Genomic DNA, 27,794 nt, shown 5'->3' on the forward strand with positions numbered 1-27,794 from the left:
CAGGAATGGATCAGGAACTTTGGACAATGCGCTTTGAAAGTAAGCATGGCTACTTCAAGAGGTGTGCTAGGCATTTGAAAAACTTTAAAAACATCTGCCTAACTTTGTCTGAACGGCATCAGCTTTATCAGGCATATCTGTCAGCAGGCCTTGGATATGATCAGGTACTTCAAGTCAAAGACAGTTGTGTTTTTTACCAAAGTCTTTACAGTGACGCTATTAAAAATGCTGTGAGAGAGTTTGGCTTTTCAGAAAGCAACACAAGTGTGTCAACAAACATTCAGTACAAAGGTACATCATACAAAAAGGGGCATTTTCTTGTGTCTAAAAATGACGAGTCTATTGAGTTTGGAGAGCTTCTCATGATTTTAATTCAGCGTGATGCTGTTTATTTTGTGATTGATGTATACAAGACAGATTATCATTCAGAATATCATCTGTATTCAGTAACAAAAAGTATGGAGCTACAGTGCATTCACATTAATGACTTGGTAGATTATTATCCATTACCATCATATGTAACGAATGGTCTCCAGGTTATTCCTTTGAAACATGGTGTTTTGTCAAAGTAAACATAACTCCAAAACACATTCTTTAGTTAGAAGAAATGTAAAAGGCAAATTGTAAATAGGTTTGTAGTTCCTTGTTATAAATTGTTCATATGAAGAAAACATTGCTTTCACTCAACCTCACAACATTCTAAAGAGTCTATAGATTAACATTTAGGTGAAGGGGAGCCTCTTGTAAGCTATGCAGAAACAGTCTGAAGTATATTCTGTATAAGGTTGTATGCAGTGATATTTTGTTTTTTCCCTTTCTATTTGTATAAAATTTCTCTTCTCTTGACAGAAATGGCAGATTCAGGGCAGACGTTTCTGCGTACTACCATCAGTGAGGTGTTGCCTGATCTTCCAGTTATGAACAAAGACATTTTAGAAGAAAGCTTACAATCTCTTGGAGTGGAAACTTCAGACGACTTTCAGTTTATTGAGGAAGCTGATTTGTTGTCTTCATTGAGGCCAATTCAGGCACGGAAACTCATTGCTGCCTGGAAGCTAAGACGTAAGCTTTTTATAACAGTATGTTTGCCTTTTATTAAATATTCCTGGAAAAACATAAAAACTAGAGCTGAGTTACTTATTTATTTTTAACGTAATGAAAAAAATCAGTTTTATAAAAAAAATGATTGAGTATGTAACGTAGGTCATCATTTCATTCATGTTATGACTGTTTATAAAAAGATTGTTCTGTAAATAGTTCCTTTACTAATGTGCTCAAAAACATTAGAAATATTCCAGATCTAAAGAGAAAACAAACAAAAAAAAAAAGTTCGGTCTTAAAAAATAATAGTTCTGTAAATATTTCGCCAATAGTCAATGTTATTGACTACTTGTGCAGTGAAAAACATTGAAAATCATATCTGAGGTGGTTATGTAAATTATTAATTCATACAATTAAAATGTCCATGTTTTGAATAAAAAAAATAGTCATGTAAATAGTTTCTTTAATATTGTAAATATTACAACTTCAGCTCAAATCATCAATTTAAGCCCCACCCACACAGAGTATAGATACATATAATTTGAATGGATGTTTAGATTGTATACTGGTGTACTCACTTGTGACTAATATAAACTATTCATGAAGTTTCTGTTAACTACTTTTGTATTTCTGTGTTGTCGTTTTATAGGTCAAAGTCCTGAAACCAGCAGCTCATCTGCAGATGTAACAACAAGACATTATGAATGTCAGACCTCTCCTTCGCCTTCAAGTTCATCGTCTTCAAACAGCTGCCCAAGTCCAGATGTAGACTGGGTCGACAGTTTTGACATCCCATGGAATAAGTTTCCACCAGAACTGATGGACCCACTGGAGAGAGGGAAGAGGCCGAGTCCACGGATGCGAAGGGAGATGATCAGGATTGTGGTTGGTGAAATGAGGCGAAAGAGCTCATGCTTAAGTCGAAAACACAGTACTGAAGTTGCAAAGAAGATGGTGGCAAAATATCCTAAATCCTTTAAGGATGTAATTGAGGGGGATGTGATTGGAACTGGTTATGACTCTCTTGTAAAGCAGCTGCAGTATAGGCTAGACAATGTGAAACGTTCTCTCACCCCCAAAATAATAAAAAGAAAACACTGCACGGATAGTGAGGGCACAGATATAATCCCTCCTGAAAAAAGAGCAGCAATCCAAGACACCTATGGGTGTGTTAAGTGGGATGTAAAACTTCTCCCACTTGGAGAGAGCCCAGAAACCCAGCATGAGAAAAAAGAAAAAATGAAGAAGATGGCCAAGGAACCTGGTGCAAATCCAGAGATGGTCATAAGTCTCATGAAGAAGACCTATTACAGCCAGCGTAAAGATATCAACCAAGGGAAAAATGTAAAATTTCTCCATAGAGAGTGGCCATTTTTATTTGATGAAGTTGGGATGAATATTCATTTCAAAGAACTAACTGGAAATGGACTGAAAGAAAGTTTAGTGCGCAACATTGATCTGAAAGGTGAAAGACTCCTGCACTACATGAACACCGTGTGCAAATACAAATGCAAAAGGTTGCTTGAGGATCTGACGAAGTTTAAAGTCTTGAGAGGACAGCTGAGTGGATTCTCTGAGGACACAAAAGATATGCTGCTGCTTCTGCTGTCCTACTTCGAGGAGAGAGAAGACGCCATGTTCAGCTATGTTGACCAGACATGCCTGGGAGAAGAAGTGCAAATGGAGCATGTTCCCTTAACTCCCACCATCATTGTGTGCGGTGAGAAAATATTGTTTTGTTTGTTTTTTGTACTGTCAATTATTATTTTTTAGTTTTTTTGTCCACATTGATTTCTGTATTTAGTCCTCAGCAGTCAAAATAACAAAAATAGATCTGCTTTGTGAAGTGTCATTTTACTTGTATTTACTTATTTTGTATTTTTATTTAAGGACAATCCTGCTATTCTGCAAACCGGTTTATGTTGAGTGTGGATCGTATGATTGTCCAAGACAACATTACCTCCTTTGTGTCGGCCATTTCCATGATGTTTGGAAGCTATTATTGCTTCAATGTCCATTATCCATTACAACTGGCTTCAACACTGGAGTTTTTGCAGAGGTATGTGATTTAAGATTGCTTTAACCTATGACCTTCTCAATATGTGTGACTATGCTAAGCTTTGTACCACTTTCATGCCGATTTATTTGACCTTTTAACTAATACAATTTCATTTTTTATATATGTTTTAGGTGTTTTTTCTCCATCAACCCAGAGAAGGGCACCAAAGTGGAGAGAGGCACAACCAGGCGTCTTAATGTGAACCCCAGGGTCCTTACCTTGATTCAAGAACTTTCAGATCATGAGTGGTGTAACGTTTGAATATGGACAGAAATGGCTAAGGTTTGTGGCATGTGATGCCATACTACATCGTGAGGTTCCTGGTTTCAAATTTGTCTCTGCAGATCTGTAAAAAAGTAAGCTTAAACAGACATGCATGTTCATTGGAGGTCGTCCAATATTAAGTAACAATTCTTCAGTCAGTAAGCATACCCACAGTTATCCATTTAGAAGGCATTCTGTATTAAGGCGCACTGTTGTTTTTTGAGGTTTTAAGTGCAGAAAATACTGTATTGTTATCGCATGTGGTGATGTTCATTGTCTTTTCATTGTACCAGTCAAGACACAATACCTATAATTTATGGGATCTTTCATAATTGGCATGCGCCTATAAAACAATCCAGCACAATGAATATTTAAGTTTTGTTGAAACTTAACTTTTGACTAAAGTTATACATATGAACATAACGCAGAACTTGTCCCATGTCACCTTTTTGCAATTCAACCTGCTGTTAGTTGAAGTCAATTCCAATTCCAGTTTGTTCCAATTTACTCTACCTTTATATGAAAAGTTCAGTGTTTACGCAGCTATATCACTTAGTTGTAATGTGGAAATAAACTTGTATTTTTTGCTTTATTTTGTTTCAACAGTAACACTAACTTGTCTGCAACAAAGTGAGATGTTCAAATTGATACATGGTCAGTAACAATAGGTGAGCCAGTTGAGAGCCAGTAATGTTTTATTCAAATATGAGTAATGTATACCGGTAATTCAAATATGGTAGTTGACAACAATTTTCTTTTGGTTGGATCAGATTGGATCATATGTCCTCCAATAGTCGTTTTGTTTTCATTATTTTTGGGTAGATATTAAGCACTTCTGAGAAGACTGCAATGAGGAACTTTTTTGACATATGTTTTTGTAGGAGTTCACTACTTTTGTGGCACTTGTGTTAACTGTTAACGCTGTACTGTTAAAGCTGACAATACAGTAAAGTTTATTTTGCGGAAAATAAAAATGTGAATTGACTGTTATTTAATGTAGCTTTTACAGTTAAACAATGTTTCCAGAGCAGAATTATTTAGGAAAATGTAGTTATATTTTACAAATCAAAAGCATAGAAAACATGTATATTGTACTAAAAAAAATTGTCATTTAACAGAGGTTTGAAAGTAGTTTTTACAGTGAAACGATGTTGTGAGTGCAATATTTTTTAGGAAAATTTACTCATATTGTATGTATAAAAAGCATAGAAAACGTGTAAATTGTACTGAAAAAAGCTGTTAAATAATGGGGTAGTGTTAGTAAATACACAGGAAAAAACAGTTAAAATAACATTTAAAAGTTGTAAAAAGAACAGGCAGTCAACAGTTTTATTATGTAAAATATACAGATCATTCTGTAATCTTGTTTACATTTTACTGTATTTTTTACAAAAAAATTCTGGCAACCACAGCTGCCAAAGTTTCTTTGTAAAAATGACAATTTTTTTTTACAGTGTACCTATGTAACTATATGTAATAACATGTACTTACATTGTAAATACATAGTGTATTTTGGTGTACTTAAAGGTCCTTGTTACACTTGTAATAAGAAATGCTTGTTACAATACCTTGTCAAAGTGGCCTCTCTCTTTGGGGAAGGGGTACACCTGCAAGAAAAATGGGTGAAACCACAACCCATGTTGCCTGGGCAAACTTTTCCATCAATCTTCCTCCTGCCTCTTGCGTCTTGGAACATGTATGCTGTTACACAACTTAGTATATGTAACAGTTGTGTTAGTACACACTTGTTACTCTTTGATACAGTGGAATAAGCACATTAAAATAAAGTGTACCTGCTACATACTTACTTACATGTTACCTGTAGAAACTCTAAACTGGTGTTGACCTTGGTACTCAAGCATTTTTGCATCAAAAAGTAATTTCATTGTGTTAATCCTATTTGATTCCAACCTTTTGAATGTGATAAACCTAAACAGTGTTACAATCACAACAAGTTGACAACATAATGATTTACATCTTTAAAACAAATAGTGTATTCAATTACAAATAGTGAAATCGTTACTCCAGTGTTATGTGACTATAAGCTATGTTATAAGTGATCCTCAGTGTAGGTTTGTAAGAGTACTTTGTACTTGTAACCTATTTGAGTACATTTAAATATTACATAGAACTGAGAACTTTGGTATTGTCTTTTCTTTTTTTAGAACTTTTTCTCTGTGAACTGACCCGACGTGTCCCCCTTTATCATGCTTGCTATGGTGTCGGCCGCCACAGTAGATGTTTACAGCAGAGAAATAAAAACTATAATGAACCTAAAATGCCTTTCAAATAATACGCCAATTTCCTTCATACTGTAGCCTATAACCACTTACAGCTTGTAATATCTTTGGTTGTCATGGACAATCGGCATAAAGACAACATTTCTGTGCCTCTTTCCTAACCAGTAAGTCCATTCAGTGAACTTTAATGTAAAATGTTTGCCTCTTATAAAGATAAAAACAAAAAACAAAACCAAAAAAACTACCACAACCTATCGGAATTTGGGTGTGATGGGCAGTAATTTGCCTTTCTTGTTGGCACGATCTATCTTGCCCTTTGTTTCAGCGGAGACCAAAGAAGTGCACCACTTAACATAACTTAACAGCTTCTCTTTCCCAACTTCATATGGAGGTATTGTCTTCAGGAATTATTTGTCCACCATCATTATCTCGGCTAGTGGAGCAGACAGGGCCACTGTATTCCTGTCGATGCCCTCATCCCGGAAAGCCTTTGACATGCTCTGATGTTTTTTGTAGCATTTAAGTACCCGTTTGTATCTTTGTAACACGTCATTGGGGTGTGAGCTGGAAGAAAAAAAGGGGAAACAAAACTGAATCATTGGAATTATTATTTTTTATTAATGTATTAAGTTGCATGTCTATCATAGTCTAATGGGTGGCTACATGAATGCAACTTGAAAGTTAAGTCCGGAAACCTTCTTCAGGTGAATTATGTTTACCTCCTTCAGGTGAATTTTATGTGAATTACCAATTATTACGAAACGTGAATAAAGGTTTATTGCATGCATAATGGAAAATGACCTGACTATAAAACTACTATATAGGCTACCACACGTTATATATCTATATATCTATTTTTTTACATAATACTGGTGAGCCATACATATTTCGACGCAGCTGCCTAAAAAGAGGTGTGCAAAAGCGCTTGTGGACCATAGTCAGGTCTCTAAAAAATGAAGCATATCATATGCCCATAGTTGGCTGAACACAGACTAATTAGTTGCTTACTGATTGTAGTTTAGGACATTATGATGGCCTGTATGTGATGGCAAGTGACACAACTGGCATGTTCAAGCATTGCACAGCCTACTCATACTTCATCACAATAATGGTTGCCAGTAGCCTAAAGAAAGACATTTTGATGTCTGACAGGCAGTAGACTAGCATAACTACAGGAATGTATGTATATAATACCTCTTAACTTAGATAGTGGATGAGGGTCCTTCTTCTGTTTCTTCTTCTTTTTTATCTTTTCTTCTCCATCAGAGTCAGACGAGAATGAACACTGCAGTGATGAGCCAGAATCTGAGCTGTCAGATGATGATGATGTATGATGTCGCTTTTTCAGTGTACTTTTCCTGTGTGAATGGTACAAGAGATAGCTGTTAAAAATAAGGACAATTTCAAATATGCTGTCTATGCAATACCAAACAGTGTGTTAGCATGTGTTGGCTGACAATTAGTCAACTGCAAATGTCTAAACCAATACACATTTAAAGCTGGAGGTAACAGGGTTTGATATCATTGCAAGTGTGCTTACTCACTGAACTGGTTATGTAAACCCAGGGGAAGTACGAACCCTAGGTTTTCAGTTTCCAAATGGTCAGGCACAATGAAAACATGCCCTAAAAATAATCTGGTAGGGATAGCTTTTGTTCAAGTATGCTAAGAGTTTAAGGCCATGTCTTTTCTTTCTTGCAACAAAAGGTTTTTGTATAGTTGTAAACATGGCTGTGATTATCCTTTAAAGACAATCTAGACTGTTCTCATCTGGGGTCCATTTCAGAAAGCGAGATTAGTGGAAACTCTGAGTATGTTGAGCCTGAGATGAGGGAAACTCAGAGTTTTCCGTTTCAGAGAGCAAGATCAGCGTAACGTTGAGTCAGTAGCTATGGCAACATGTGCTGTGAAGCAAACCTGCTCCCTGGCAGATTTGTTCCATCTTAACCTGAGGTTGATGCCGCTGAGCGTGGAGCAGGAAGCAGAGACACTTAGCACTTTTTGCTACACCCAAGCAGCACTCCATGCACCGCGTTCCTGATTACAGTAATTTATTAGTGAATGACGTCATGGACATGAAACTTATTTAAAGGCCATTGAAGAGCGGATCATTACAGTTGAGCCTGTTGGAGGATTTATTACCTCTATAACAGATGGAGCTGTTTCATCACACATCGTGGATAGGTTGTCATTCATTTTCATCGGAGCAGATTTTATTTAAATTTTTTGTCATTAGATTTTTCACCGACAGCAGCTTTTTAAAAGTTTTTTTTTTTTTTTTTTTTACATCGGAGACAGTGAACGCAGCTGCGAGACAGCGGCTCGTCAGACTCGGGCTGTACAGCAGAGACAAGACCGTGCAGGTTTTCATGTGGGACTGCGCGAGTAGAAATTGTTGAAGATACAGTAAACCTCTGTCGGCCCCTCGGCGTAGCAACTATTCATCAATTAAATGAAACGATTGCCAAATAATACAAGAATGAAGTAAACTAAATCCGTCAATGTGTTTTTGTCCCATCACTGCACTCTTTTTCCCACGTCAGCTCACACGGTTTCGGCAGAATTTGATGTTTTTTAATGTGTTCATACTCCACATATGCCTCATTAAACTCTCCAGTTGGGTCGGAGTTCGCGTGTGATGCCATCACACATCGGAGTTTTGTCTAGCCGAGTGCAAGATCTTCTGGATCTACTGGCGAAGACATCAGGATCACCTGCTACTCCTGAAACTCCAGCGGCTTCCACACCTGCCTCAGCTCTGCATGCGGTGGGAATGGGAATTCGTCTAGTTTCTCCTGAGCGTTTCTCCGGGGAACCCGGCCAGTGTAAGCCGTTTTTGATTGACTGCTCTATTCATTTTGAACATTCTCCCCAAACGTTTCCCTCCAACAGGTCTAAGATTGCTTTCATGATTTCCCACCTGTCTGGTCGGGCGAGAGCGTGGGCCACGGCGGAGTGGGCACGAGACTCTGGACTCTGTCATTCCTTAACCGAATTCAAAACGGCTTTACAACAGACTTTCGATCCCATAACCACGGATCGCGAAAAGGCTCGAGAGCTGTGCGGGGTGAGTCAAGGAGCTGAGTCGGTGAGTGACTATACTATCCGCTTCCGCACTCTGGCGGCGGAGAGCGGGTAGAACTCTATTGCGCTCTATGATTTTTTTCTGAAGGGTCTGGCGCCATCCATTCAGGACCAGCTGGTTCCTCTAGATCTTCCTCCGGATCTGGATTCGCTGATCTCCCTTGCCATTCGGACCGATAACCGGCTCCGCGACCTCAACCGGCAGCGGCCAAGCGGCACGTCAAGACGTAGCTTTTCTCTCCGCACTCAAGCGTCGGGCGGTAACGATCGCTTACGATCTCCGCATGAGCTCTCTCCTTCCCTGCAGAAAGAAGAAGGAGAGCCCATGCAGTTGGAACGTGCTCGGCTCTCTCCTAGGGAGCGACAGCTGCGTCGGGCAGAGGGCCGATGCTTTTACTGTGGCGAGTTGGGACATCTCGTCGTCACATGCCCCGCCAAGAGACCCGTTAAGGTGAGTCTGCGCACAGTCACCGGCTCAGGGACCCGTCAGCTCACGGCAGTCAAGGTAACACACCATGATGCCTCTATTGAGCTCATGGCGCTCATTGACTCAGGGGCGGACGAAAGTTTGATGGACTGGGGTTTGGTTAAAAGGATTGGGTTAAAGACTGAGCCTCTAGTGACGCCTTTTGAGGCCAGAGCACTAGATGGGAAAGACTTATTTGTAATTTCTCACAAGACAGAGACTGTACGGGTGCACATCCAGGATCATTGTGAAGAAATGAACTTTTATGTGTTTGAGTCTCCTTCTCAGGCCCTGGTTCTGGGATATCCATGGCTTTTAAATCATAACCCTCACCTGGATTGGAAAACAGGCCTAATTCTGGGTCCGCCCTTCATCATCCCCAGCAGGGGCAGGATTTTTCTTTGTAGAGAAAAAGGATGGCACTTTAAGGCCATGCATTGACTACAGCCCACTGAACGAAATTACCATTAAGAATCGTTATCCTTTGCCTCTTATGACCTCGGTGTTTGATTAGATCCAGCAGGCTAAGATATTCACTAAACTAGATCTCCGAAATGCGTATCATCTTATCAGAATTAGAGAAGGTGATGAATGGAAGACGGGGTTTAACACCCCTAGTGGACATTACGAATATTTGGTAATGCCTTTCGGTCTGACCAATGCCCCAGCAGTTTTTCAGGCAATGATTAACGATGTCCTCCAAGATTTTCTTGATCAATTTGTTTATGTATATCTTGATGACATTCTCATTTACTCCGCAGACGTCGAAGCTCACCAGACACATGTCCAGAAAGTCCTATAGAGACTGCTGGATCATAAGCTGTACGTCAAGGCGGAGAAAAGTGAGTTTCATGCCGACACCATCTCCTTCCTGGGCTTCATTGTAGCCCCTGGTAAGGTCCAGATGGATCCGGCTAAGATTAGTGCGGTCACTGAGTGGCCCACACCTGATAGCCGCAAGAAGGTTCAGCAGTTCCTTGGGTTTGCTAACTTTTACTGGCGGTTTATCAAGGGGTTCAGTGCCATAGCTGCTCCACTTCATGTTTTAACTTCCTCCAAGGTGCGCTTCCAGTGGACTCCGGATGCAGAAGCGGCCTTCCAGGAACTTAAGCGACGCTTCACTTCTGCTCCTATTCTTACCCTACCTGATCCTCAGCGGCAGTTCGTGGTGGAGGTGGACGCCTCCAATGAGGGAGTGGGAGCAGTCCTCTCTCAGAGGTCCGAAAAGGATGGTAAGATGCATCCATGTGCCTTTCTGTCACGGAGGCTGTCTAAAGCAGAAAAGAACTACGATGTTGGCAACCGCGAACTGTTGGCAGTCAAACTAGCGTTGGAGGGGTGGCGGCATTGGCTGGAGGGGGCCCTCCAGCCGTTCATGGTATGGACCTACCACAAGAACCTGGAATATATACGCCAAGCCAAAAGACTCAATTCTCGCCAGGCCAGGTGGGCTTTGTTTTTTAACAGATTTAATTTCTCTCTCTCTTACAGGCCGGGGTCTCAGAATGTCAAGCCTGACGCCTTGTCTCGCCTCTACGACCCCGAGCCTGTTGCCAAAGAACCAGAATCTATCCTTCCACGTTCCTGTGTGGTCGGAGTGGTCTCGTGGCAAATAGAAAAGGAGGTTAAGCAGGCCAATGGTGAAGCTCCGCCACCTAGTGGGTGTCCAGAGAACTGTTTGTTCCCATGGAGTTACGCCCACAGGTGGTCCATTGGGCTCACGCCTCTCTGCTCTCCTGTCACCCAGGGGTCAGACGGACGTTGTTCGTCATTTCCCAGAGGTTCTGGTGGCCCTCTATGGAGGCGGAGGTCCGTGAGTACGTGGAGGCTTGCTCGGTCTGCGCTCGAAACAAGTGCTCCGCCAGGTCTCGCATGGGGCTCCTGAATCCTCTTCCTATTCCGTCCAGGCCGTGGGCAGAGATATCTGTAGACTTCGTCACGGGGCTTCCGCTCTCTCGAGGTAACACCACAGTACTTATTGTGGTGGATCGATTTTCCAAGATGGTCAAGTTCATAGCTTTACCCAAGTTGCCATCTGCCAAGGAAACGGCTGAAATCATGCTTAACCATGTGTTTCGAGTTCATGGGTTTCCCAAAGACATTGTCTCTGACAGGGGTCCTCAGTTCGTCTCTCACTTTTGGAAGGAGTTTTGCAGTCTCATTGGAGCTAAAGCCAGCCTGACCTCAGGACACCACCCGGAGTCTAACGGCCAGACCGAGCGCCTCAACCAACAACTGGAGACGGGCCTCCGCTGTCTGGTGTCCCAGAGTCCCTCTACATGGAGCAACCACCTGGTCTGGGTAGAATTTGCTCACAACACCCTGCCTACTTCTGCCACTGGGCTTACCCCGTTTAAGTGTGTTTTTGGCTTTGACTCTCCTCTTTTTCCCGAGAACGAGCTGGAGGTGTCGGTCCCTTCAGCCCATGCCCAGGTACGCCGATGTCGGCGGATCTGGGAGGCAGCTAGGCAGGTGCTCAGTCGACAGGGGGACCGGGTTAAAAAAGCGGCTGACCTCAGGAGGAGACCCGCCCCTGCTTACCAGCCAGGACAGAGGGTGTGGCTTTCGGCTAAGGACCTCAACCTGAAGGTACCTTCCAAGAAGCTGGCACCGCGGTTCGTGGGTCCCTTCCCCATCACTCAGGTCATCAACCCCGCTGCAGTTCGCCTTCGACTTCCTCGCTCCCTCCGCGTCCACCCCACGTTCCACGTAAGCCAGGTCAAACCTGTTCGAGAGAGCCCCATGGTTCCTGTGACTCCTTCACCTCCTCCTCCTGAAATAGTGAATGGCGGACCTGGGTTAAGCAACTCCTCGCCGTCCGCAACTGTGGCCGGGGAAGACAGTTCCTGGTCGACTGGGAGGATTATGGTCCTGAGGAGCGGTCCTGGATTCCCTCCCGCTTCATTGTAGACAGGACTCTCATTGATGACTTTTATCGGGACCATCCTGAACAGCCTGGGCCGTCCGGAGTCGGTCCTAGAGGGGGGGGTCCTGTCACACCGCGGTGAGGTATTGTCTTGTCTTGGGTTTTTGTCTCGTCATTTCCTGTTTTATTTTGAAAAGTAACTCTCCTCTCGTTTCAGGTCACTTGCCCTTCCTCATGTCTCCAGTCTGATTGTCTCCCCAATTACCTGATTGTTTCCACCTGGTTCCCTTGCCCTCATGTGTTCAAATAGTCTGCGTTTCCCTTTGTCTTGTGCCAGTGTGTTTCGTCCCTGTATGATCACGCCAGCGTTCCTTGCCACAGCCTCAGGTTTTGATATCGAAGTTCTTGTTTTTCTTCCTCTGATCTAGAGTGATTTTTTGTTGTATATTTAATAGACCAGTTTTAGTTTTCGTAGATTTCCTGACATAGGTCTTTCCTCGTTTCGAGTGATTTTTAGTTGTAATTTGTATTGTTTTGTTTATCCTGTTTATTCCTCCGTTGGAGTGATTTTCTGTTTCTCTAGCCTGTATAGTTATTCCTCCCTGTGGAGTGATTTTCTGTTATTTGTTGTAGACGTTAGTTCTTTAGATTACCCTCCCTTTTGGAGCGCTTTCTGTTTGGTAATTTTGCATAGTCTGTTTTGGTTTCTTGTTTCTTTGTTAATGTTTCACAACCGTGTGATTTCCCCTAGGGAAGATCACGCGTCAGATAATTTCATAGCCTCTTGTTTTATCACTCTGCCCAGAGGTTTGTTCAAGACTTCTCTAATAAAGTCAGAACTTGTGAACGAGCCTCTGCATCTGAGTCCTGCTTTGAGCCCAAGCCTGACACCATCCTGAGAAAATGTGGAAATGTACATTATAGAATACCCAATATCACCACAGCTACTTTCTAGCTGCTTTCCTACCAAATCATTGAGAATTTACCCTGTCCAGTGAAGGCAAACACACTAACTAGTGCTAGCTTGAACATCATAGCATATTTGGGTTGGTTGGTCAAGAATGCCAATTTGCTACAAATTATGCAAAATGTACAGTTAAATAAAGCAGAAATGTAGCACTTAATGTGACTTTATGGACCTATAGGTTAATATGTTTTCCCCCCTATGCATCACTGCATGCATTTGCATCAGTGTTGTGCTAGTTACTGAAAAATAGTAAGTAGTTACAGTTACAGTTAAAGTAATGCATTACTGAGAAAGCAACTTTTTTTTCACCAAATGCTCCCATTAAATAAAGGTTGGTTGAATTCCCTAACTCTCATTTCACTTCTGTACTGATGATGATGATGAAAAACACGTGTTTTTATCTGTACAATTTTACCATTATCATCATCATCATCATGCTGCATGATGTCAGCATCTGGCAACAATAGTCGAAACTAAATTGCGAACAGAGCGGGATGGAGGAGATTTTGGAGGGACTGAAGAGGTGAAGCTCAATAGGTGAAAGACGCAACATCAACATGACATTATCTTTTAATAATTTGACGGGGAAGAAGAGCCTCGGATCCAGAAAGAAGCTTCAATTGATCAAATGGATGCAACGTCATAAATTACTTGCAAGCACTAAGAAGTGCAGTAAATGCAGAAATGAAGTGAAAATGGTCTGTCATCCAGGAAAAGATGGATTTATCTGGTAAGTCAACGGCCTTTTGGCCATATAATCAAAATTAACATAAAGTGCAATGGTTTTGGGTTAGACTCGATACATTTATTGTTAATTTAAAGGTTTGAGTGATGTTATATTATATGCAATGTTATCTATGTTTTATGCAATGTTATTTATGTTTTAGGCAATGCAAACGCACCAGATATCACAGGAAATGCAAAAAGTCAATACGAGATGGGTCCATGTTCTCCAGATCACACAAAGGACTGCATGACTGGATGGGGTTCATTTAGGTAGGCATTAAATTAAGGCTTGTTGTTGAGGCCAACAACAACAAAATTAATGTAGGCCTAGAGCCTGTATAGTCTAGGTCCTGGTGAAGATTTGTTTGTGCTTCATTTAGCGGAGAATATCTCAACTGTTTTTTGACTAATATTACCCCACTGAACAACGTGGGATGTGTGCCAAATTCTCTATCCCTAATGGTACAAGCCGAGAGGTATTTGGCATATACCCAATTTACCTACACCCAATGTATCATTCATGGGTAGCATATCAATGGAGGTGGGGTAATTGATGGTAAATCACATCCTGAGGATATTTGCTCTCAGAAAATTGTTTAGGTGGTTGAATCACTTTTCCCTTAACTTTGGTATTTGCTGAACTCTCAATTTACCTAATAGCCTATGTACTATGTATGGGAAGCATAGCAATGAAGAGGGTGGGACATGCACACTTGACATCTACAGAAACACAAATTTAAATATCAAACCACAATTCTTACACTACATGGTCATTGTAAACATTTTAATCACTTCAGAAAATCAGTAGCTTCAAGTTTATAGTTTATAATAGGCATATTTAATTATATATTGTCTAGTTTGCATATTTTATTACATTTTTAGACAAAGTGAAATACAAGAATTGTTGCTCTTATGAGGATTAATCTGGTACAAATGTGTGAGGACATCTAAATGAAAAAAAGGCCCATTCACCTGTATTGTGACAACCTAATGTCACCTATTATGGTAGTTTTCAGGACTTTCGTCCTGGATAGAGAATTGGGCACATATCCCATGTTGTTCAATGGGGCAATATTATTCAAAAACAGTTGAGATATTATTAAGCACATACATAATTTCCCCAGGACCTGTACTAGTAAATGTTCAGGCTATTGAACATAGCCTAATCGCTTGTTGGTTTTGCATTTTAAAAGATTTTCACAGGGTCTTCAACTTAGACAAATTGACTTGATGAGTGATGGCATAGCAAAAAGTTCAACTACTCTTTCCAAGATGGCAAAGAGGCTTAGGAAGGTAAGATGTTACAATATGATATTAAATCTATGTGGTATTAACATTGTCCCTCTCTCTCCCCATCTCTCTGTGGTGTAGGAGGCTTCCTACCAGACAAGTTTGGACTATCTTGGACCTATCACAGTTTCCTATACAGTTTCATTAGCATTTCTTTTTCTGGCTAACAAATTGGCAATTTCTGATAGAATGACAGCATTACTCTCTTAAAGTGATGGTTCAGAGTAATTACATGCTTGGGCCCTCATGACCTCGAGCCAAACACTCAGAAGTTTTTTTCATCAAGTTAAAGCATAAGTCAGCGATCCGGTCGTTTTGGCTAATGCTGTGTTCCAGACAGGCTTTTGAAACCGTAAATTACGGCTTCAAGTCACGACTTACGACTTTGTAGTTCAACGAAAAGGTGTGCATTGCATCTTTGAAAAGACTGAAGTCGAGGAATGCATTCAAGATTGGTGGGGGTTCAAACAATCGCTTTGTGGTCATTGACGAGTCAAAATTCATCCATAAGCGAAAGGTGCGTACCTAATCTGTGTCACTTTTAAAGTAAAGTTTTTCTTAAATGTCAAGACCACGTCCATGCACCATACGGTAATGTTCCTCTCTTTGTCTTGCTTCTTTTCAGTACAACCGTGGAAGATTTGGTGGCTCATGGATGAGAAAGGGGTGGGTGTTCGGAATGCTCGAAGTGCACAAGCAGACTCAAAGACCAGTCCTGAAATTGGTGAAGACACGTTCACGAAGAACGCTAGTCCCTATCATAAAGAAGCATGTCAAAAAGGGCTCTTATATTTACAGTGACTCATGGACAGCTTATGTCAATACTCTTAATCCAAGAGGTTTTCGCCAGTTTCCAGTTAACCATTGCCAACATTTTGTTGATCTGGTAACAGGGAGTCACACACAACACATTGAGCGTTTCTGGAAGACAGCAAAATGTGAGATTTGGCGAGCTAGGTTATAGGCTACAGTATGAGGGATATGGCATTTTAGGTTCATTATAGTTTTTATTTCTCTGCTGTAAACATCTACAGTAGGTGGCGGCCGACACCATAGCAAGCATGATAAAGGGGGACACGTTGGGTCAGTTCACAAAGAAAAAGTTCTAAAAAAGAAAAGACAATACCAAAGTTACATCAATTAAAATTTTACTCAGTTCTATGTAATGTCTAAATGTACTCAAATATGTTACAGGTACAAAGTACTCTTACAAACCTACACTGAGGATCACTTATAACATAGCTTATAGTCACATAACACTGGAGTTAGGATTTCACTATTTGTAATGAAATACACTATTTGTAATAAAAATGTAAATCCTTATGTTGTCAACCTGTTGTGATTGTAACACTGTTTAGGTTTATCACATTCAAAAGGGTGGAATCAAATAAGATTAACACAATGAAATTACTTTTTGATGCAAAAATACTTGAGTACCAAGGTCAACACCAGTTTAGAGTTTCTATCCCAGCAGGTACACTTTAATGTGCTCATTCCACTGTATCAAAGAGTAACAAACGTGTATTTACACAACTGTTACATATACTAAGTTGTTTAACAGCATAAGTGGTACAAGACTGAAGACACTGGTTATCGCAGTTAATTTATAAGAGTTGAGGTATCCCAGGTACACTTTATTTTAATGTGCTTATTCCACTGTATCAAAGAGTAACAAGTATGTACTAACACGACTGTTACATAGACTATGTTGTGTAACAGCACATGTGGTACACTATCGAAGACACTGATTGCAGTTAATGTGTAAGAACTGTGGTATCCCAGCAGGTACTCTTTATTTTAATGTGCTCATTCCACTGTATCAAGGAGTAACAAAGGTGTATTAACACAACTGTTACATATACTAAGTTGTGTAACAACATACATGTTCCAGGACTCAAGAGGCAGGAGGAAGATTGATGGAAAAGTTTGCCCAGGCAACATGGGTTGTGGTTTCACCCATTTTTCTTGCAGGTGTACCCCTTCCCCAAAGAGAGAGGCCACTTTGACAAGGTATTGTAACAAGCATTTCTTATTACAAGTGTAACAAGGACTTTTAAGTACACCAAAATACACTATGTAATTACAATGTAAGTACATGTTATTACACATAGTTACATAGGTAATTACACTGTAATTAATTAGGTAGATACACAGGAACAGTGACCCCTTAAAATAAAGTGTTACCGGCAGAGCGCTTACAGAGGCTCACAGACAACCCTGCTGAGCAGGCAGAGGTGTTATTTTACTATTTTATTTGCATTTCGTCCTTTTATGAAGGTAAAAACAACAGAAAGCAGAAAACGGCTGCAATAGAGAAACTTGGTAGAGAGCTTTCGGAGAGATAACAGTCCTCCGCTCAGGCGTGCGCCTGTGAGAAAACCTCCGTAAAACTGCTCAGGTTCATTATTTTGGCATGTACTTTTGCACAGTTGCTCATCAGATATTACTTTACTAATTCGTAGAAGAATTTGGCCTTTATCACATGATTTAAAGGTGGTTTTCTCTCAAAATAATGTTTTGTTTTTAGGCGGAGATAAAAATTAAAAATTTCTACTGTGTTCAAGATGAATTTACTCTGACACAGTGACATATATTTTGATTCTGACACTTCTGTAGTAATCTCACAGGTCTTAGCTTTCTTGTGAGACAGCCCTTGTAGTTGTGAAGATATACTCTATTTATTTTGGGTAGGTCATTTCGGATAGGAGGCAGACAAAATAGGCTTGTTACTGAAGAGGTTCATTGTATCATCAGCCCAATGTAGCATTTTTTCTCCCTTTTCTGGGTTATTGTGCAGGTGTCTGCAGCTTCCACACCATGCCATTAGACAACCTGCATCACAGAGGTGACTACTGTAATTTTCTTTTTTTCTGTTAGCGCTGTTCAACACTCAGCAGCTGAAAATTGCAGTTGCAACACACTGATATGATTTACTCTCAGACCCTGAAATTACGATGCAGTTCCTCCACTCCTGGCTGCTGGGCAAAAACTAGTGATAGGCTGATTGATGTAAAAATCTGAAAGCCTCACATGTAAAAATGAGGGATTGGGCCACATGTAAACCCAGGTTCATCAGAATTCCAACACAAACAGTCTCTGGCAACATGATGCTCACCAACTCAGATGCTACACCGAGGTCGAGCTCCAAAACCAGTGATCCAGATTTGGGGTGCAATTTACCTTGCAACCTGAGGAATTGTAAGTAAAGGCAAAAATAAAAACTTTAGGGATGCATTACAGGAAAAACTGCACATAACACAGATTTGAAACACCTCGTTAAAGCTATCAACTGACTCTGAAATCTTTTTAAGAGAAGGGGAAGATGGCTCCAGAGGGTGGGAGCCACAGCTGGAAAAGTTTGGGCACTGTTGTTTCTCAGCTGAAATTTCAGAGCAGCAAAAGGCCTTGGTCATTCATCTCACCCTGGCCTAGGAACACAGTAATTCGGAAATATGAAGTGGGGCCATCTGTGAATGCTTTGTAAGTGATTAAAATAATCTAAAAGGTCAGAGAAAGGCTCACTTAACAATAGCAGCTAAGGGACCAACTGGACTTATGTTTTCTCAGGGTTAAGTTGAAGGAAGTTATCTGACATCCAGTCCTTGATAGCTATGAGGCAGTCAAGGTAGTGAGATCTTCTTACTGAGGTCATCCTAATCGAATGAAAAGCATAGCTGGGTATCATCCGCATAACAGTGACAAGAAGTGCTCTTAAATCGACAAATTAAAAAAACAAGGCAGCATATACAGGGAGAAAAGAATAGGACCAAGGATTGAACCCTGTGGCACACCACACATCTGCCAAGCAGATGAGGAGACATAATAATGAATGGCCATAGAAAAACTCCTGTCTGACAATTAGGAGGCAAACCAGTCAAAGGCAGACCTTGTTATACCTGCCCATTGCTCAAACCTACTGAAGAGAATAGAATGGTCATAAGTGTCAAAAGCTGCACTTCGCTCAAGCAGCAACAGAATTGAACATTCCCCAGTGTCAGCATGCGTTAAAATATTTACAAGTTTATATAGACATAGATGTCTATAGTTGATGGGAACAAGTGGGTCAAGGTTTAACTCTGTTAAGATTGACTGAATACTTGTATTTTTAAAGTAATCAGGTTAACAACCAAAGCTGAGCAAGGTATTCACAATGAAGAGCTTGTGTAGTCCTACGTTACAAAAGACATCTTTACAAAGAGAGGTTGGAACGAATGTCAGGAGGGCTAGAGGAGGAGCACATTTGGAAGACAGTGGCTGTGAGTTCTTTCAGTCAGATTTTTTTTTTTTAAAAAAAGGTGTTACAGTATACTGGCTCTAAACTGGCTCAGAGAAACGTGGACAAGACAATCAACCATCAGGATACAGGAAGGCAATATTTTAGGCCTTATGTCAATGATCTTCTCCACAAAGAATGACAAAAACATTTTGCAGTCAGCTGGTACAGGAGGGGCAGGGTTCACAAATCAATTGATTGTGCTAAACAAAGATCTTGGGCTTTTGTCTTTGCAATCAATTAGATTGAAAAAATAAAAAAAGTATTTCTTGCATCTATTTTAAAGCCAGGGCCCATATTCACAAAGCATCCTAAAGCTAAAAGTAGCTCTTAGTGACGTCGTTCTTAGAAAAATCTTAGAATTCCTCAAATTCTAAGATTTTTCTTATAATTTTCTCTTGGTAAGATAAACGTTATTCACAAAGCGTCTTAGCTTTAAGAGAGCTCCTAAGGTGAAAACCTGTTAGGAGGAGGGAGGAGGACTTTTAAGAAGCCTAAGAGTGTCTTAAACAGACAAGATGGCAGAAAGACCAAGAGGAAGGAGAGATGTGTTATGGCTGGGTTTTTGGTATCTGCCCTGACTCTGCTTCTGTGTCTCTCCAGGGCTGGCGCGTGGCAGGGGTGGGGCTGATCTCACCTGAGGCAAAACAGCAGTCAGACGCACCTATGATTAATTCCCACTGATCAGCTCTCCCTCTCTTAAGCACGCTCCTGCCTGTTAGCCCATTTCCCTAACAGAGATTTTTATCCGACACAGAGCTGTCGAGTTTCCCTCCAGCAGAGACTTCCTTCCTAAGTTGAGCATCGTTCTTTGGCTGCTGAGATTTTTTTGTTGAGACTTCTTGATTAATAAACTGTCAACATTGTGCCACTCTGCATTTGGGTCCTGCCTTCCTTGAACTCTCGTCACAAGATGTTCTCCGTATGTTAAATGACAGCGATTTAATAACACGCTACCGGCTCGATCATGCAGGGATAATGTTTGTGGCTGACCTCATCAGGGATGAGCTTACTTGTCCCAGTTTAACCAATATTAACTTTCCAGAAATTACTTATTTTTTCCATCCTGTACAAAATCATCAGTTAACATTTAACAGTCACTTGTGAGATGAGCTGTTGTTATTGCTATTTTTTTTTTTTATGTTACTGTCCACTATGTTAACAGTAGTTTCTGGAAATAAAATATAAAGATTATTGCTTACATCAGATCATTTAAATACATATTACTACCAAAAATAATGTGGGAAAAAAAAAAAATCAACAATCAAATTCAGGTGACTACAACAAACTAAAGATGGTGCTCTACACCAGGGGATCCCAAACTTTTCCATGCCACGGCCCCCCAAACAGCATTAGCTTCTGGCTGGGGACCCCCTTTGCAAACCCACCGACAATGCTACTAAATAAAAAGAAGTAAAGAAACATCAACTTTTAGAATGATTTTCTTAGTTTTATTCACTATTCAATAATTATTCCATTTGTTTAGCATAAGAATATTAACTAACATGTTTTGCTTTTTTTTCTTAACTTCCCTCCAATTTTCTGAGGCCCCCCTATCGCTCCCTGGCGGCCCCCCCAGGGGGCCCCAGCCCCCACTTTGAAAACCACTGCTCTTCACTGTGTACTGTGTCGATGTAGCTGGGGACTACTCTCACCTTTTTAACTGTGGCAACCTCCTTACTGACCTGTTTGTACATTCTGCAGGGCTGTTGAGGCAGTGACAGCTGTATTTTTCATGTGTTCTGTTGCTTACTAAGATGACATTAATATTGCATGGGCACATGTGGGAACCTTAAAGTGCACTCCAGCTGTCACTTAGAGCAAAACTACTTGGACATTAAGCCACTGTAGTGGTCTTGCCCTACTCCCAGATAAATGAACTGAGTAGTCCACATTCTCAAACACACACATTTCATTAAGTGCAAAGTGTTATGTCACCCAAGGACCTGGTCATCTGCAGTTCGACAAAACTTTTTAATGCTTCTTAAATTAAATAGAACAAATTCACCAAATAAAATCATGCAAGGAATAGTTAGCAAAAAATAATGTTTTCATTTGAAGGTAACTAATGCAAATTCTAGTGCTATAAGTAATAAAGATTGGAAATGAATATTTTTCACTTGTTTCACTGTTTAACCACTTTTCACTCAACTGGAAAGTTTAAGTTTGGGAGATTTCAACTTGAGAAACAGTTGCTTTCAACACTATCCCCATCAGAGTATTACATTTAATTTGCCAGCCCCTGGTAGCATTTTTTTTTATCATATTCACTAATCTCTGAACACCAGGCATTATATACACACACACACACACACACACACACACACACACACACACACACACACACACACACATATATATCTATATATATATATGTGTGTGTGTGTGTGTGTGTGTGTGTGTGTGTGTGTGTGTGTGTGTTGCAGGGCAACATATATACACAAACAACCATTCACGCTCACACTCAAACCTAGGGGCAATTTAGAGTCACCACTTAACCTAATGAGCATGTTTTTGGTCTGTGGGAGGAAGCCGGAGTACCCGGAGTGAACCCGAGCATGCACGGGAAGAACATGCAAACTTCACACAGAAAGGCCCGACCCGGGAATAAAACCGCTTCTTGCTGTGAGGCACGCGCACTACCTGCTGCGCCACCGTGCAGCCCTAAGCAGAACACATAGATAATAAATCTACCTATATTAAATATTAACTTATAAATAATACCAATCAATCTATCTATTGGACCCAGAAGTTATGTACAATTATGTACAAAAAGATCTGTAATGGTACCCCCTAACAGTGTAGAACAGTGAAGACATGAATTCCTGGAATATCTCATCAGTGGTGGCAAGCGTTAAACTGTGATAGCAGAGATTTTAAACTGTTGTTGATCTACATCTGGTGGACATCCGCTCTCTGGCCAAAGAAATGGATGAATTGTTGCTTGTCAAAAATGCTGCCATGTTTTTCACCAACACCTGGCTTGGTGGGCACATCCCTGATAGTACAGTACATCTGCCAGTCTTCCAACTTGTCCAAGTAAACCACAAAAGGGGAGCTACGGGGAAATGGGGCCAGGTAGAACCTGTTTCTACATAAATGGAGGTGGGTGCACAGATGTGACAGTGTTCAGTAAAACTTGCACTCCTTCTGGGTTATGGGGAGAAGCTCGGTTATCACAACTTTTTTACCTCTGCTGCTAGCTTCTAATAAATCCTACAAAACTAACTATAACTAGTCCAAAGTACTTGGACATAAAAATGCTACCAAAGGGCAACAAAAAAGACAAACAGAAACTACAAGAAGACAAAAACCCAAAAGGACTGGAAATGTGTGACGCCAAGTCCTCGAGGACATCGAGGGAGAAGGTGGTGAAACATCTGATTCAGGCGAGAAAAATAACGAAGATATCCTGAAAGCCATAATTTCTTTGAAAAGTGGTCTCTACAAGAAAATCGATGCTGTGCAACTAACAATTACTGATGTGAAAAAGCAGGTGCAGGAATGCACGGGGCGCATAGCACATGCTGAACAACGGATTTCAGATGCTGAAGATAATGTTAATGATGTTACTACATGTGGACACGTGAAACGTGTGTGTGGGGGGGGGGGGTCAAAATGCAGATGTGAGCTTGATGAGATGCTGACTAATACTTTAAATGTGTTTTTCCCACAGAAGCAGATGGTAACATGTGGTACCATATAGAGCACATTTGGAGAATGTTTTTTCACATGTTGTTAATATGTGGTAATGTGGAGTGCATGTTTGCTACATTTTACCATGTTGCAACATATGGAGCACATGCGGAAATCACGTTAGCATACCCTACCATACCATCGCCACACCCCCTACTAGGACCGAAAATTCAAATACAAAGTTTAGGGTTTTAAGGCCCCCAATACTGTTACTTGAAACATGTGGCTTCTTCATGATTTCAACTGACATATTCTGCAAAAAAATGAAAATCACTAATTGTTTAAAAAAAATCGATTTTTTACACAACTTGCACTGGGCCGACTTGTTGCTGGTTTTCTCGTGGCAGGTCACATATGTGAGCAATACTGCACATTTTCAAGGTTTCACCGTAATATTTTAAACAAGTGCAGTAATTTGAGTGCTGACAAACACAAAGGTTCAGCAATATTAATAAATGATAAATACATATAGAATCTGTCAGCAATACATACACTACAAGATGGTAGGCATTTAAAAGTATTTTATTTTGACTGAATGAGTTAGTGAAGCTGGACTAAAGAATGAAATAATGTCACCAGATGTAGTCTTGAAAGTAATGCAGGACTGTGTGAATTGAAAGAACTCTCCAAGATTTAGAGTCTCTAGGACATGTTTCAGTTGGCCGACAAGGGATAAGATAAAGACAAAGTTACCATTTTTCATTAGTTCATTTTTGTCAAATACCTGATGGCAAGTCTTGCATGCATTGATTTCCAAAGCACAAAAGAAGTTGGGCCAATATACATGAAAATCATATTTCCCTGTTTTGAAAAGTTTTTTGAGCAGATATTTGGTGGATGGCAAGAGGAAAGTTTGTGGCAGAATAAGTATCACAATTTGGAGAAGTGTTTGCAGACCATCTTGTGTCAATCCCACTGCTCCAGCAAAAGCCATCAAAAGTAGGATGGTTTGTCCAAGAGTAACAGATGCTCCTCTGTACAGTGGAGACCTCATTATGTCATCATTCACCTGGAATAAAAAACAGGATCCCTATGAGTTATAGCTCCTGTAATGTGGTAAAGTAGGAGATGTGATCGAACCATTTGGCCTATTGGCAGTAGAGGCACCCCACCCTCTTTCAGAGGCAGTATGAAATGTTGTGACATCATAAATTAAACTGCTTGCTATTGGCAGAAGAATCAAGAATCTGGATTCCAGCTGTGAAGTGTCAGGGGGCTGTCGTAAAATATTGACTAAATATTGACCATCGGCTCTATGATGGCACGATATTCAGAACCACCGGTTGTTATGAGTGTTATGAGTTATTAGTGCATTATCAGAAATTGTCATTATTTGGAATCCTGCTCAGCCATTCCCAGTGCCCATTCCAAGCTAACTATGGTACAAGGACAAAATGTTTGATGGCTCTACTATGCAAATTTGGGATATATTATAATAAAGATTATCCAACTGCATGTAGTGTGAACCACAACAGCTCATATTTTACAGGAAGTGATTGAACTTCAACAAGGATTTGATTCATATCTCTAATCAGACTGGTTTGTATCAAAAAATGATCCTATCATGTGTTCAGAATCAGAAGTTGAGCTGTTATCACCACCATCATCACCATCACCACCATCATTGTGTCCGTGTTGCTGTTGAGGAGGTGCTACAGAGAGGAGAGAAACCAATAGCTATTATTAGTTAAGAGAAGTACTGGATTTAAATTGTTGTGTTCAAATCAGTTTCTGTGAAAGGGAAATGATATACAGTATTGTACAGTATTCATACAAAATCATCATATTGATAATGATGATGATGATGAATAAATACTGTAAATCAATTTCTATCCTTGTTAGCACAACTACTACTCATGTTTTCTGTCCTTGGTTCTGAGAGGTCCCCCAGAACATGTTTGATTACTCCGCTTTGAAAGTGAAAACTTAAAATGTAAATTCACCTCGAAGTCAGAGTCCAAACTTGCGGCCATGCCATTGCTGTCTCTGTCCGTGTGGTCATCAAGGGACTGCTAGGAAGAGACAATAGGTAGCATTACTTCAAAGTGGGGCTAAGTCTTGATCATGACTCATGTTAGATAACATGAGTAGGCTGACCTCTCAGAGCAATGGCAGAAAACATGAGGTGTGCTTACAGAGCTGCCAACTTTCACGCATTGGCCATGAGACTCACGCATTTGATTGGCTTCACACGCTCTCACGCCACACCTCCGATTTCTCACGCTGAAATGCACATCAAGAGCCTTTTTATATGTTTAAGGTTAAAAACAGTTAAATGACAGCTGAGTTTATCTGTGATCTATCTGTTGAGCGTGAGAGAAGCCACTCATGATCAATTAGTTATGCTTGCAGAGACTGTGGGGGGGCTGAGTTTGCGGAAAGCATATCGCGCAAAGATCCTCTACTAGTCTGCAGGACCCAGAGGAAATTGAGATGGGGAGCTTCTGGGCTGAAATGGAAGAGCGAGTCTTTTCATTGGTGGGACTAAACAAGACCAAGACCAGAGCCGTTTCTCAATATGCGTTCTTCTCTGTACTTGTGTTCTCGTGTACTTGAGAAACATCATCACTCTGAGTCCAAGTACTGTTCCAATTCAAAAGTCTGCATCTCGACAAGTACACTCAAATACCCGGATGTGTTCTTGCCCCTCCCACTTTATCGAGGATGCATCGGATGGTGACTTGTGCGGACTTGGGGCAACCACGTATCCCAGAATGCATTTTGTAGCAACGATGCCGGAGGAGAGGACTCACAACTACAAGTTACAAGTTTCGAAATACTGCTGTTTTAGTAGTACGGAATGTGGTTTTAAAATTATTTTATGTGAGAAAGTGGATGTTAAAACTTAAAATCTGTGGTCGATTCATCACGATAGCGCGTAGTTTAAAATTTGCTCCAAAGTTTTCGGAGATGTGTCGTCCTGCTAACATCATCAAGTACGCTGCTGTCCCAATTGCAGAATGACGGTCCTGCGTCCTCCCGTCCTAGAGAGACTGTACTCCCAAGTCGAACTTGCTAAGTCCGAACTGCCAAGTTCATAAGTCTGAACTTGGCGTACTTGGTATTGAGAAACGGCCCAGGAACAGCTTGGCCCTGGATGGAACCCTGTCATCAATAATGACAATAAAGATGGCGGGCCTGGAGCCCTGCTTCAAGTGGGAGCCCTCCCCAGCAATCATCAAGGCCTCAAAAAAGGCCACAAGTCACTACAACAAGGAACACAGATCTTGAGTACAATGATCTCCTCTGTGGCTCTTTGTTAATGTTCATTTCTGTCTCCCATCACCTGAGGAGACAGAGTCATGGAGTCTGTGTGTGTGTGTGTATTGTATGTGTGGTGGAGTGTAGGCTCCATAACCAGTATTTTCAGGATTTCCCCCCTTACATTATTATAAAGTGTTTGTTTTTTTGCTGTTTCCTTGTGACTCCACTTCTGATGTTTTAACAAACATTTGAGTGAGAGTAATCATTTTTATAGTATTGTTTGATTAAACATGCACAAAATGAGCTATGCTGTGTCTTATGTCTTCCCATCATGTATGTGGCAAAATTTTGGTTGGCTCAACCAAATCTCACTCCAAGGTTCCTTGAAAAGTTGGCAGCCCTGTGCTTATGAGGCCAAAGTGATTTCTGAGCTGTTAAGCTGTTTAAAATGCAAATTCACCTCGAAGTCAGAGTCCAAACTTGTGCCTGTCCCATCACTGTCAGTGTTGTCATCAAAGGACTGCTGAATAAGAGGGGAAACAATTCTGTTAAATCACCACACGGCCATCTTGCTAGAAGCTATAGATGACGTGCGTGGAGACTTTGCAAGCCTGCCGAAAAATCTGATTGGCTCTGCTTTTACTGTCAGTTGCTGAGGCAAAGCTACGTAGACCAGAGGTATAAGCTATGTTAGCAAAGGGACAAGAAAGCTATGTATGTGCTAATAAAGTGGATAGAAGAAAACAAAGTAAATGTGGGATTGGAGAGAAATGTGAAAGACAAAAAAATGTTAAGTGACCCAAAGAGGATTGGCCTGGTGGAACATGGGGCGGTTGGAGTAAAGCCATCTAAGGGCGCCTGGAAAGCTTTTCCGGCCCAGATACTCAATGTGAAAGGTAGATGAATCAATTATGAATAATTCATTGTTAGTGCTATAAGTATTTATGATCAATTGCACCCATCTTATTATTACTTACCGTTAAGTCAAGCAACAAAATGGTAACGTATAGTAGTGGTCTGTAGGGAACTTGTTAATGTTGCATCTCCATTAGGTTGGCTAACAAACTTAGCTAGCAAGATACTGTGACCACTAACCTAGCTACAATGTACAGATCACAGCATAACCTTACACTACCATATTACTAACAGCTAGTTAGGCATTATTGAATGTGTTAGCTAACCTCGCTCTAAAATAACCCCTAACATTGCAATTTTCTGATTCATTATTTTGTTATTGTGTTCAACTTTATCCATTATTATGGCTAAGGCCATCTCACAGCTTTCAAGAGACACCAAGCCCCGTTCAAGAATCTGGCAATTAAGGTTAACGTTTCGGCAAACAATATATATGTTGTGTGTTGTGTGTGTGTGTGTGTGTGTGTGTGTGTGTGTGTGTGTGTGTGTGTGTGTACACGCACACATACATATATGTATCTATGCGTGTGTGTATACATACATACATACATACATACACTCACACACACATATAAACATATATATATAACTAAGTGGTAGGGTGTTTTATTAAATTCGGCATATAAAATCTTTCAAACAGCTTGAATTTCAATGCACCTCCTGGTCTCTTTTCAAACTGTAATAGTTGTGAAGTCAGTTTCCT

Source organism: Chaetodon trifascialis, chromosome 7 (genome assembly GCF_039877785.1).
Source record: "Chaetodon trifascialis isolate fChaTrf1 chromosome 7, fChaTrf1.hap1, whole genome shotgun sequence".
In the NCBI taxonomy this organism is placed as follows: Eukaryota; Metazoa; Chordata; class Actinopteri; order Chaetodontiformes; family Chaetodontidae; genus Chaetodon; species Chaetodon trifascialis.